Source organism: Ambystoma mexicanum, chromosome 6p, assembly GCF_040938575.1.
Source record: "Ambystoma mexicanum isolate Mex_15411 chromosome 6p, UKY_AmexF1_1, whole genome shotgun sequence".
Lineage (NCBI taxonomy): Eukaryota > Metazoa > Chordata > Amphibia > Caudata > Ambystomatidae > Ambystoma > Ambystoma mexicanum.
In genome coordinates this window covers 485,849,954-485,864,385 of record NC_090935.1, presented here as the reverse complement: position 1 = coordinate 485,864,385, position 14,432 = coordinate 485,849,954, and the positions used below count along the sequence as shown (strand labels likewise).

Below are 14,432 nucleotides of genomic sequence, written 5' to 3'. Positions count from 1 at the left end.
TTATGGCTGACTGAGTCCAAATTCATTTTTTCTGACATTAATCCATATCGCCAATATATCGAGAGCTGGAGGCGTTATATAAACGACATAATCTTCATCTGGCACGGCACCTCCCAGGAACTTGACTCCTTTCTTCTCTGGTTGAACTCTTGCCACCGGACGATTAAATTTACTCATGATATGAGCAATATCGAAATCCCTTTACTTGATTTACTCATTCAACCTAAGGCCAACCAACTGGTCTGTTCTTTTTACCAAGCCCACAGATCGTAATACATTACTGCATTACGACAGTTACCACCCACGCACTCTGAAAGAAAACATACTCTATTCCCAGTTTCTCCGCATTCGACGGAACTGTACATCCATAGCAGATTATGTCCAACATTCTACTAACCTGACCACTAAGTTCCGCCAGCGAGGGTACCCCAAAAAATTGATTACCAATTCCAATAAACGAGCAAGATTCACCCCTCGGAACACCCTGCTACTACCTAAAAATTTGGAGCCACAGGACAAACTAGTATGTGCCCTTACCTATAGTCCCCATTTCTTTCTCATTAAAAAAACAATTAAGAAGCATTGGTCAGTGGCACAATTAGCTTTACCAGCTGAACCATTGCCGATCTTCGCCATGAAGAGACAAAAGAATCTCAAGGACCAATTAGTCCATGCCTCCTCTTCACTAAAATCTTCTAGATCCACTACGACCAGTTGGGACCTTCGCCCACTGACGGGTAACTTTCCCTGCGGGTCCTGATCCATTTGTAAATTTGCGATGAAGACAAAAACAGTCCTGGTGCATGGCAAACTTTGGGAACTGAGACACTATTCAAATTGCAAGACTGCATGGGCTATCTCTTGCATTGAATGCCTGTGTGGGCTCAAATATATTGGAAAAGCTACACGGCCAGTACACACTAGAATTACGGAGCACCGCTCCAGGATTCGATGCAAGTCAATTAACTCACCACTAGTGAGCCATTACATGGAATACGGCCACTCTACAGAGGATCTGCGCTGGTGCGTGATTGATGTTGTCAAAAACTCTTCCAACCCCTCTCAAACTCTGTCCACAAAGGAGGCTCGTTGGATTTTCCAATTGGACACCATTTCCAATGGTCTTAATGAGCTATCTCCGCTTTGGCACTAAGGCTATATTTATTTAACTCATTTTTTAACTAGTCCTCTTCAAAAAAACTTTTTTACAATTTTTTCATAATTTTAGCATTTATGCATTTCTATATGTTTCTTTTTACCAATGTTTATTATTGGTTGGTTTTCAATTTTCTTTCATGCAGTTTCGAATTTGGTAGAATTAACACTCCATATGCTTTGGGGTGTGCTGCCCCTTTTCGCTTTCTAATGTTTTTTTCCCTAGGATTAGTTCCCTTTGCATATAGTACATAATGCCTGGCCTCACTAAAGTTTCAGTAAGCCTGCAATGTTAGTGTTAGTCCCTTGTTTGTGTCCGGTCATTCATGGAAGGGCTCCATTTTGCTTTCCATTCACTTTGTTAGTCCAAGTCCTCTTTCTTTGTCTGCCTTTTTCATTCAGTGTTACCAATTCACTTTGTTATTCCCAGTCCTCTTTCTTTGTCCACCTTTTCCATTCAGTGTTACATGCCTTCCAGTTGAGTGCTACTACACCCCACTGGCTGCCTCTTTCTTCACTATGAAAAATAGCGTATACACGCAGCATTTTCCAGAAGCAAGCCGCAGCTTTCTTTAGAAGCAAGTCATTTGCTGCTTCTACGTGGTAGAAGTCAACAGTAAGTTCCACTTTACTTACTCTTCTCACTAAGCCATGACTGACCCACGCGCTGGGCGTTTTATTTACACTGCCTAACTCACATGTTGGGCTTGTCATTTTTTACTATTATGCAGCACTGCCATACTCATCAACCCATAGCCTGATACCACCAGCCCCAGGCTAGGAGTTTTTGTGTCCTGCGCAAAATGCGAAGCGCTTCATGGGCATCCACATATTCATATGGTGAGTTCTTGTTACCTTTACCATACCTGCACACCAGCCGTATTAAATTACCGCTGCACATAAACTATCGCCACCTTTATGTCTTTGTTCTCCTCCTCTTTCACTTTAGGTGAAAATTCCAGATTCAGTTTGTTTTCTAAATTGCTAAACCCAAATAATGTGCTGAATGCACGACATCTTGCATGGTGAGCACATGATGTGCCCTCTGAGGTACGTTCCGCCATGTTTTGATTTATGTGCCTTTCTTTTGCACAGCATTTTTTGTATTCTATCACACACATTTTTCACTATATGATCACATCTTTCACTTATTTTTCTCACGAGGTGACTTAGTTTTTGGGCACGCTCTTTACACTTTAAGGGCGCCTTTCTGGTAACCTTCAAGTTCTCTGTCTGGGGGTACTGCCAACTTGTTTCTGGGGCTCTGAGGCCGGATGCCTTCACCATATATTAGTATATTCTCTAGTTCTCTTCCCATTTAAAGTTAAACCTTTTGAGTTCACAAAATGTCCCCTGTTACTACCTTTTCAGGAGGACCCCCTACATTAAGGCTGTCTGTATTAAGGCTGAATGTGAAGATCCCAGTACCTGAGGAAGGTGGTTGCTACCCATCAATATACCACCGAAACGCCAACTAGTCCTATATAATGGTCGCAGGAACTACATTCTCCTGCGGTTTGGCAACATGGACATACACGCTTTATAGCGGTAGGCGTAGTACACCCCCTTTCAGCCTGTGACAACACAGCAGATAAATGACTGTTTGGGTGACATTGTATATGTCGAATTTTTTTTTCAGCCAAAATCTGGCTTAACACACAGCACTATGCGACATTGTTTACCATTGTTAGCCAAAATTAGGCTTAGCAAACAATATTCTGTGTGATATATATTTTTTTTGTTGTAGCCATAATCAGGCTCTGGTTGGCGCATGTACTATGCCATTTTCACGAAATTGTTTAATCTGAGCCTTTAGACAAGTAAGGGTCAGCTAGGGATAGTTTAAGTTTTATTAGCTATCTCGGAAAACTCTTATGATTTAAAATGTATTCACTGTTTTGCTAACACCAAATCATTTTTTGTCAGTTCCCATATATTGGGTTCCTATGTGTATTTCCTAGTGGGGTTGTACCCCTACTTCTGTGAACCTTTTCATAAATTCTGCTTGCATTGATTGTATGGACTAAATAGTCCTGTTTTTTTCTCTTTGTAAATTGCATTGTTTTTGTATGTTTTTCATGTTGTATGTACTTCTTAAATTGACACATTGTCTAGTTACAAACTAACAATTAAAGCAAGTTTATAATTTTGTTATGCCAATGTACTTTTTTCCCCTTTTTTTTCTCATAAAAGGTTACTTTGACTGGTGAGAGACCAGTAAATTTAAATATTTAATTTGATTTAATCTATTGTTTAGGCTACCAGGAGAATAATACTGTTAGCTCCACAAGTGATATTTTTTGACTTTGTATGTTCAGGCACACCCTTGTGTTTATAGATGTCTGTTTGCTCCATTTGAGTGCCTGTACGTTTTGGAGTCCCTCTTTTGTTTATCTTGTCGGACTGGTCTACAGTTGATCAGTCCGATTTCCGGGCCACATTTGGACATGGTTAAAACCCAGATGCAGCAGACCTGGACTTGAAGCTGGGCACTAGAAGGCAAGCCCCTGCAAACTGCTCCCCCCACCTGGCCAGTGAAGAAAGACAAGATACCCCCCCAGCACACCTAAAACTGCGCTGCGTCTTGCTGAACATTAGTGGCCGGAACTCCCAGAGAAACGCAAGTCTACTTTCCGGCGTCTAAAGGATCACCACAGTTCAGTGGTGTTCTCCAGGAGACACTTGCTTTCTGCAGACTTTCCGCTGCTGCGGGACTGAGCATTTCCAAAGCAATAGCTGGGATCCGGGGACAGCAAGAGGGGGCATTGCAATTCTGCTAGCTAAAGGGACACCTTTTAGGTAATGAGAGTTCCAACGGAGTCCAGGGGGCAGATACATCGCAATAAAAGGAGACCTCTGACCAACTACTCACATAATGGCCGTTTACGCCCCAAACGATGAGCAGGAAACCTATGTAGAATTAGAAACAACATTACTCCCTTTCCTCGAGGGTCAAGTGATCATAGGAGGCAATTTTAGTCCCGAATCCCGTGGCAGACAAATCCGGACGGGCTCTCTATGAACCAATGCTACACGACAAGGCAGTCTGTGATGCCATGACTAAAGCAATTCATAACTATTTCAAAGAGAACCCACCGGACATCACCTCTACGGCGACAAGATGGGAAGCCATGGAGGCAGTGATAAAGGAGGGTGGGGGGACCAATAGCCCAGGCTGCGGCTTACAGGAAAAGGCACAAGGGGAGGGAACAGCTAGAAAAGGCTGTTGCAACAGCAGAAGCACTTCACAAGAGGAATTGGTCACCCAAAGCGGCCATGCTCCTGAGGCTAGCCAGCACTAAACTGGAGGCACACAATGCGGAAGACACAGCCCAGACATTGATCAGAACAAAACAAAGCTACTATGCCAACAGCAATCAAGCCAACAGATACCTGGTTAACAAATTAGCAAACACCCGACGGCAAAACGTTAGCACAGCCTTGAAAGACCCAGGAGGCACAATCCTATACAGGGGAAGAGGCGAAATTGAAAAAAGCAACATCCCACCTCATCAGCACACCGACAGCCTCCCCCCAATCGCAACCGCCATAGCGCAGGCCAAACTTCTGCACATATCAGAAGTGGATAAGTCCTCTCTGGAACGACCGATCACAGCAGACAGTTGAGGAAGTACTTAAAACCCTGACTCCGAGGGCCCCAGGGCCCGATGACTATCAGTCTAAATTTTTCAAGCACTTTCGACCTCTTCTTCTGGGTCCCATGACGGAACTCTTCAACTCTTTCCACGGCACAGGCACTATAACTCCATCCATGCAAGAATCAGTCACGTTCATGCTCTTGAAACCAGGTAAAGACCCGAGGGAGTGCACGTCCTACAGGCCCATATCTCTGCTTAACGTAGATGCGAATATCTACTCCAAGGTGCTGGCGTATAGACTGACATTGGTCTTGCCATCCATTATAGACCCAGATCAAACAGGCTTTATCAGAGGAAGGAGCACAGGAGACATCAGGCGAGCCCTCAACCTTATAGAAATAGCCACACAAGATCAGCAGGAACTAGTAGTTTTAACCTTGGATGCCACAAAAGCCTTTGACAGAGTGGACTGGACCTTTATGCAACTCACACTGGAAGCCTTTCAGTTTGGCCTTCCATTTCGCAAGATGCTACTGGCCAACTATCAAGCCCTCGAAGACCTTTCTTCAGATGAACCAAAAGCTCTCAGCCCCAATCTCACTCTCCTATGGAACGAGACAAGGGTGTCCGCTCTCCCCCCTGATCTACGCCCTTGTGATGGAGCCGTTCGCACAGAGAATCTGCTTGAATGACAGCATAGCAGGTCTAGAGATAAATGGAGAACAATTTGAAATCTCACTATGCGCAGATGACGTACTGATTTCCCTCAACAGCTGTCAATCCTCCTTCCCCACCACTTTAGCAGAACCGGAAGCGTTTGAAAGGGTAGCTGGGTTTGCGGTCAATTACACCAAATCGAAGGCGTTGGGAGTGCACATGCGAGAAGATACCGTGAGGGACCTCCAAGCGACACCTTGTTGCAGACCCTAAACGGCTGTATGGAGCAAACTTTCCCCCCCTGTACAAGGAACTAGAAGCCGATCTGAAGAGATGGGGAGAACATGAAATCTGTTCGGTAGAATCACAGCATGTAAAATGAATCTGTTGCCTAGATTCCTGTACTTATGCTCGACCTTACCGGTCCACTTCCCAAAGCAACCCCTGATGCAGCTACAGTAGCATATATCGAAATTTGTCTGGAAAGGGGGTAGGGCGAGAATCCCATTGAAAGTTATGACCGCAGCGGCCAAATGGGGAGGTATGGGGCTACCCAACCTCTCAAACTACTATATGGAAGCCCAGCTGGCATATGCCAGGGCCTGGGTGGAACAGACAAACCCCCCAAAAATGGACCAGAATTGAGCAGGCCAAATGCCCCTTCCGGCTGAGTTCTCTTCACTTACCGGCGTAGCACATAGCTGCCGGCAGACTACCATGTCATCTACCAGAACCACCCTGGACACATGGGCATGAGACCTGCGCAGGAAGGAACTCCCCAAGGGCCTGGGCCCCACTTTCCCCAATCCTTCGAAACCCTGATTTCTCAGCAGGAATGACATAGCACGTTTCAGCAGATGGTCCCGAGGGGGACTTCAAAACCTATTGCAGCTGTTTCGAGGACAGAGCCCCTCTCTCCTTTGAAGAATGCAAGAGCGGCTTTCATCTGACAGAATCAGAGAACCCAAACCCAACCATACACCATAACCTATGCTCAGATCAGGCACTGGATCTGACAGCCAGCAGTTTGCCAAGGGGCCACGAGAAACCCTCACTCCTTTGAACATGCAGTGAGGGAGGGCCCGCACCGAGGGCTGATTACCAAATTATACAAACTACTGCAGGTCTGCATGATTCAACCAGACCACCATACATGGCCAGATGGGAAGCAGACCTGGGACACCCCATATACGATCAAACATGGGTGGACATTTCGACTAGGATCAATTCCGGTTCTAGATGCATAACGAACAAGGAATGTGCCCTGAAATTCCTTCACCATTTCCCACCGGAACGCCTGCACTACTAAATCCATAGACCCGAACTGCTGGAGAAAACTTGGAGCGCGTGGAACTTTTTTCCATATGTGGTGGGAATGCCCAAAAGCGCAGACTTTCTGGGAGGAAGTCCTACAACTTATTGAATCCATGACCCGACGCAAACTGCCCATGAACCCAGAGGTGATCCTGCTAGGAGTGTCTAACCCGGAGAGCTACCCAGAGGCTGGTTGTTCCACCAAACTACTCACTCAGCTGCTTCTGACAGCCAAGCTAACCCTGACCCGGAAATGGAAGACACATGAGGGTGCCCCGATATCCCTCTGGTGGATTAAAGTTTGTGAGACCATGGTGGCCAAAAAGGTCACAGCTGCGAAGGAAGGAACATTACACCGCTTTACAAACTGTTGGGCCCTGGTCTTGGACTACCACAGCCAGTTCCCAGCATTGAACTTCCAACCACAGATGGTGAGACGCTTCTTCGGACCATAGTGAACAGGGAAATGCCCAAAGGCTGGAGGGCCAGTGGAGGGACTACTATAAACTATTGTATCCTAACTACTTGCCTTAGATATGTAAAAGCTATGAATCTGTTTTATCTGAAGATCAAAGTTGGTAAAAATATACATTTTTTTAAAAGAATTGCCTAAAGTGTTATCTATCAGCAAGATACTGAAAACATGCTTAGAGCCATCGCATCCAATAACAGTGCTCAAATATGGCATTTACTGAGGCCAGGGGTCGAACCAACCTCAGCAGCCAATCCACACTAACGTAATTCAAGAGCAAGTTTGGAAAAAAAATCTAAATTATATGCCTCTTGAACCACAGGGGTTTATTTTCAAGGGCAGTTACAAATGGAACTCTATGAACACCTTGCGTTTAAATCTCATTACATTTTGTATTTTATTGAATTTATATAGCCCTTTACTCCAAAGTGCTTTACATGAGAACAAGTAAACAATACTGCAAGCATGAGATGACAATTGAACCACAACCTGAAAACAGTATTAAGAACAACTTACAAAATTGCAGGGGTGAGGAGGGTGTAGGAATGGGAGAGGTGTGCAAGGGAGTAGTAGAAGTTAGGAGGTAGGAATGGGGAAAGAGGGAATGCAGGAATGTGAAGGAAGAAGAGAGGAAAAGGAGAGGCTAGATGCGGGCAGGGGGAAGGGAGGAACGAGGTAGGTTAGATGGAAAGGGTAAGGAAGAGCAGGAGTAAGAGGTGAGAGTAGTGGGGAATGGAGGAGGAAAGGAACTTGGGGTGTTAGGGAGATGAGTGGAAGAGAAGATTTTAGGGAAGAGCGAAAGGAAGGGTAGGAGCGAGAAGAGCGGATGTGAAGGGGGAGGCGGTTCCAGTGGAAGGGAGCAAGGAGTTGGAAGGAGCGGGAGGGGGAGCAGGGTGGAGGAGAGAGGAGGAAAAGATTAGCAGAGCTGAGAGAATGAGAAGGGCTGTAGAAAGAAAGAAGGGAGGAGAGGTAGGGCATGGCAAGACCAGAGTGATTTGAAAGAAAGACAGAGGAACTTGAACTGGGAGTCAAAAAAGAGCCAGCCTAGAGAGGTGAGGGAATCAAGAGGTGAGAGAAGGCATAGGGAGCGGATGGCAGAGTGGTAGATGGATTTAAGAGGGGAGAGATGAAAGGGGGAGTCCTAAGAGAAGGGAGGAACAGTAGAAGAGCCTGGAGAAGATAAGGGAGGTAATTAAGAGTTTAGTGGCGTGGAAGGTGAGGGGGTCAGATTTTACGAATGTTGTAGAGGTGAAAACGACAGGATTTAGCAGCGAGAGAAATGTGGCGAGATAGAGAGAGAAGAGGGTCGATATGGGGACCAAGGTTACGGGCGTGGGGAGAGAAGGAAAGCTGGGAGGGGGGAAAAGAGATTAAAGGGGGGGAGGAAGGAGGAACAGTGTTGGCCGGAAGATAAGGAGTTCAGTTTGGTCTGCATTCAGAGTAAGGAAGTGCGAGGACATCCAGGATTTAATGGCCGAAAGGCAAGAAGAGACTATCATGAATGTCAGGAGAGAAGGAGAAGGATAGGAAGAGGTGGGCGTCATCAGCATAGAAATGGTGTGAGATGCCAAAAGGAGATAATAGGAGTTAAGAATGACGTGTAGAGCGAGAAAATAAAGGGGCCGAGGACAGAGCCTTGGGGAACGCCGTGGTTAAGGGGAAGAGGAGCCACCCCAAGAGAAAGAAAAGGTGCTGTTAGAAAGAGAAGAGGAGAGCCAGTTAAGGACGTTGTTCTTGAAGCCAAATGATGAGAGGGTGTTGAGGAGAAGAGGATGGTCGACAGTATCAAAAGCAGCAGAAAGGTCAAGGAGAATAAGAATGGAGGAGTGCTTTGAGTAGCGTGCAGAGAAGAGAGTTAAGAACAGAGGTGATGGCAGTTTCTGTGGAGTGCTGTGGGCGGAAGCCGGATTGGGTGGAGGGAAGGAGTGAGTGGTTAGAGATGAAGGAAGCGAGTTGAGAATAGACAATGCATTCAAGAAGTTTAGAAAGGAAGGGTAGTAGAGAGATGGGGCAATAGTTGGAAGCAAGATGGGGGTTAGCAGAAGGTTTTTTTAAGAATAGGGATGATAGTAGCATGTTTAAAAGGAGAAGGTAAAGTGGACGTTGAGAGGCAGATGTTGAAGGAGGTGAGGTAGGGTATGAGGAGGGGGTAGATCTCTAACCACTCACTCCTTCCCTCCACCCAATCTGGCTTCTGCCCACAGCACTCCACTGAAACTGCCCTCACCTCTGTTCTTAGGGTCAGAGGGAGAAGCAGTAGGGTGAGTGTTGGATAGGAGTAGTGACATCAGAATGAGTGACCGGAGAGAAAGAGGACATAATGAAGGTAGGGGGGTGGGGGAGTGCCTTATAAAATAATGGAGTACATCTAGAGCTCCGTGTCCAGATGGTCTAACAAACTCCATGTTAAAAGCCCACCCGTAAGCTTGGTCTAGTATCGGGGCTAGGCACCTCTGTTAATCTTTGGGTGATAACTCTGGTGAAGAAAGGTTATTCAATCAAAACAGCCGGTCTATAAGCCCTCCATTGATTTTAAGCAGCCATTTGATTCTATCCCTAGAGAACTTTTGTTTTTAAAAACGAGAAGGGCGGCATGCCCGGCGTATATTCAATTGTTTCTCTCCCAATTGCATTCAGACACCAACTCAAGTTTGACTAAACCATTAAGGTCTCTCGTCCAATCCGAATCCACGTGATCCGACCGTGGCTGAATTTACCACATTGGAATGTTCGCATGAGAAAGGTGCGAACTACGAAACGTTTGCATCTTTCTCATGCGAACATACCCACACCCATGACACCCCCCACCCACAACAAGCAAACCCCACTTACCTTCTCTTCACGCTGGGTCCCTGCGGCACCAGTTCACTTTCACTTCCGTGATCGGGAACTGGCGCTGCAGGGTCCTTTTCTTTTAGGGGGGCCTGCAGGGGTTTCCCCCGCAACCGCCACTCACAATACTGTTAATTATAGTGAGCGAGGTGTTGTGGGGGACAACCCCGCAGCAGAACAGTGGGAAAAAAAAAAAAGGGGCTTCGGGGGTGTCCCCCACAATACCCCACTCACTATACCACACAGTATAGTGAGTGGGGTGTTGCAGGGGACACCCCCGTGTTTTTTTTTTTAAGCTTACCTGCAATGCTAGCATTTGTAGAACTTTTTGTACATGCAACCTTTTAGATAGTCTTTACCTTCCAATCGAATTATTACTAGCAGAGGTCTTAAGCAAGGGTGCATTTTGGCTGCTGCACTTTACAGCAGATATTGGTCAATATCTGGAAGCAGTGGCTTCATACCCATCGAAGGTAAGAGTAACTCAATTACCTTGGCTATTATATGCAGATTGATTGGCCCGATTTGCAGATTGGCCTGCCAAGATCTTTGTTGGCCCTAGAACAATATACTATTAGAAATCTGCTTATTAACACTGAAAATTCAAATATTCTCATGTTAACTACTAATAAGCTGCACAAGAGGCTTTCATTTACATGGTCCCCATGCAAAAAGCCTCTGCTAGTATTGGATAAATACCTCCATTTGGTCATCAACTTCAATAATACATTCAGGAAGCCCCATATATATCTGAAATCAGGCAGAAGGTCCAAATCACAGTAACTCGGGCGAATCATTGCTCTGCGGTCGTAACCACCTATAAACAAAAGGTTATACCGATTTTAATACACGGGGCAGAAACGAAAACGATCGAGTGTACCCCAGATTGGAATATCATAGAGGGTCATTATTGGAAGAAAGCCCTAGGCCTTCCCATAAGACTACCAATTAAATGAATACTGTATGAGCTAGGGCTTTTATCAGCAAGTGCCATGTATAAATTGCAGCTTTGGGCTATGTTTAGAAAATGTAATCTGAACCAGGATAAAGCAATGACAATTATCCCGACCATAGCCTCATTATTAGGTCCAAGCTCTGATGCCTCTATGCAAATCTGGAAGGAAACCCGAGTACTATGCTAGATGCTGACATTACCTTAGATCCACTTTTAAATAACCCTGAAGGAGCCAAATGTATGGCATTATGATAAACGTGGGAACAATGCACCGCATGCAAGATATTCAGGGTGGCACCTGTTCAAATGAAGCCTCTTGATCAAATCCAATCATACCTTCTGAAGTTCCCTTGTCTAAAATACAGATTGTTTTTAATACTTAGATTTAACCTTTGGCAAACTAGGGATGATTTAGGATCTAGAGTGAAGTGGCCCATTACCTAGCAATGATTTTTGTAAAAATGAAAAGGAGATTGAAACTTTGAAGCACATAGTGGTTGTATGCCCTTATTTGATGTCCCAACGGAAACTGTTTTTATGGAATTGTTTTAAGGATTATGGATGTTTAACTGCAGATATGGTATGGTAAAAGATTTGGAATTGTTATATAGTAGTGATTTTAGCACTGGTGAAGTTTTTATCATCCTTTGAACTTTTCTATTTGCAATAACTGGACATTTTATCTGAATAATTTGTTTATAATTGAATGCTTTTGTATAAATTCTACAAGGTGTATTGAAATGTTGAATTGTTTTATCAACCATATCAATAATAAATAAAATAATATTTGGCCAAGCGGATAATATAGAGGGGGTTAAAATCCTGGGTTCAATGCCTATAAAGTGTGGTCCTTATACTCAAGTTCACAGTATTAAAAAGTCCTCTCCATGAGTCTTTATATGAAGATATTAGAGTGGCATTAATCAAAGGGAAAAGTCTGAGTAGACTAAATGTCGTCACCTCAATTTTAGAAAATTGTTTTTGTACAGCAAGGGACTTGATCGAGAATCCAGAGGGTGTGAAATTGGCTATCATTAGGACATAATGGATGAAAACAATAAATCGCTTATATGCATCGCTATCCCATCTCGATAAGCCACTTGGGCCCTTATCCTCCTACTTACAATGAATCCCAAACGCATATTGGCATAAGCAATTTTGGAGATTCTTCCAAAATGTGCTTACGTGTGAAATCAGATGGAATGTCTTAGTGCTGTTGGTCAATGCTCGTTTTTTCAAGCAGCAGTGAAACCATCTTTGAAGCATATTTTAATTGAATGCCTGCCTCTGCAAGACCTGCGAGTTTTATACTTTAACCATTTTTTTGTATAAGTGCCTTGCAAATAACCAATAAATGGTAGATAGCTGAACGTGGAAGAATTCTGGGAACGGCGGTCCTCAGAACATTAAACGTTTATTAACATGGAAGTTTTGAGAATGTCAACTCATGCTGGTCTTTTTAAATGTCTGGGTTTATATGTTACGTATTATTCATGATTAAAAAAAGGAGTGGTACATATGGACATATTTCTTTTTTCCACACATCAACATTTTTAAGTATCACATTATGATCAAATACATTTTTAAAAGTCTGTTACTGAGGGGCAGATTTAGTGATTTGTGGGACAGAACTGTGTCTCCTCGTGCTCCTCCAACAAGGGCCCCTAGACTTCCACCTACAATTGTGTTATTGTTGCAGTGACCCTCCCTCGGTTGCCATATCATTTACATTGGCAAGTAGATATATAGATTCACCAGTCAGTCTTGAACCAGATATTCTATCCGGTTGGTGCATGCACCGTTGTTTGACTTATGTAGTTTTACTGCTGTGGTTGGGTTGAGATGTGTTGTCTGGCTAGAGGCTGCTATGCCCACAGACACCTCAAAGACCCAACCAGCGGCCCCACTCAATCTTGCATCGTACAACGCAGCTGCATCATGAACTACAACAGACAAACCCAACCACACACCATAACACAGCAATGCCATAATGGCACGCAGCATCAACTTTTGCATTTTGTATTTAAAACCATCATGTTTTCGAGCAATGTCACTGGTCCAATGTACATTAAACTGCACCATTGGGTGCGAATTTGATACCAGTTCCCAAATACATTAGTTTGTGACAACAGGTATGGAACGATGTAAGTAAATTTGCCGTGCCTTGTGTCCTGGAAGGTAGGCCGGCCATCCCCTAACACTCGACGCGTTATCCCCCTCCCCCGCGACCCCAACTCCAAAAGCTACCATCTGGTTGCGCCTCTTGTTCACCGCCGTACAGCGCCAAATATAGCAAACGTAAACCAAATGAAGTTCTACTTGTCTTCTTTAGAACCACACAAGTCATAAAGGTCCAGCTACAGCCAACTGGGTGTGGCACACATGGAGAAAAACAATAGAGGAGGCCAAGTCAAGTCATAGGGGAAGCCTCTACTATCTCGCCGCCACCAAGTAGCGAGGGACAGGCTGCGGGTAAGAAGACATTAACTTTTTCTAGAGAGGCGGTGGCTGGAGCGTACCGCAGACGCCACACAAGCGTTGTCGTCCATTCTATGCCCTATATATATATATATATATATATATATATATATATATATATATATATATACATATACACACACACACACACACACACACACACACACACACACGCCCCCCCCCCGCCCGCCTCGGTTTCCCACCGCGTTAGTTTCCCGAGCCACGAGCCCATCCCCAATTCCATTTGCTCCTCCACTCTGCCCGCGGAACACAATGGCGCCTTGGCCCCGCACGGATTCACTCTCCATCCACCCACTATCACTTCCCTCCGCCAAACACCACGTTTCACCATTGCGGAGCCATCTGTACTCTTAACTTCGCTCACAAAGCACACCCCTTAAACGAATGGCGTGGTCGCCAAAAGACGAACAAAACGGCTTCGGACAACCACCCGTTTTGGATTTTAAAAGATTGCGCTTACCGTATAACTTCGTTACAGCCGCGGAACCACTGGCGAACAAAATCACAGGCGGAGCATTAAAGTGCGCGCACGTGCGGCAGTGAGTGTCTAGCACGTGACTAACAGAGTGCCCAATCAGGAGGCAGGTATGCGCGCGGGGCGGTGGCCGTTCCACTTCTTCTCAGTAAGGGAAGGTAAAAAAAAGTATAGTCGTAAATTAGAATAAAGGGGTGGGGGGAGTGTTGGTTACCAGGATCACACACTTTGGCTCAAATAGTTGGAATACAAGGTCTACAGTAATAATATTACTTATAGAATTTACTTACAAAAAAACAAATGGCATAATAACTTGAACGCATGTACGTTCTTTTAGCAACATATTAAGGCAAAATAATATATTTGTGGCTTTAATTTTCACATCTTGAATGGTAAACTATAAGTCCCAAAATTTAAGATAATGCCAACCTGAACATTCTAATTAACCCCATTGGGCATTCCTTGATTTAAGAC

The 14,432-nt window shown here is 44.6% G+C and overlaps 1 protein-coding gene across 3 annotated transcripts in view; it reads right to left on the bottom strand.

Annotated features, from left to right (window-relative positions):
• Positions 1 to 14,091, bottom strand: part of DDX4 (DEAD-box helicase 4) — a 1,871,246-nt gene extending 1,857,155 nt beyond the window's left edge. The window contains exon 1 of one of the 3 annotated variants that reach the window (XM_069627287.1): positions 13,944 to 14,091. The gene's annotated coding sequence lies outside the window, so the exon portion shown is untranslated. The remainder of the gene's footprint in view (positions 1 to 13,943) is intronic. The other 2 variants (XM_069627289.1, XM_069627288.1) reach the window with 2 other exon arrangements.
• Positions 14,092 to 14,432: the final 341 nt, after the last annotated feature.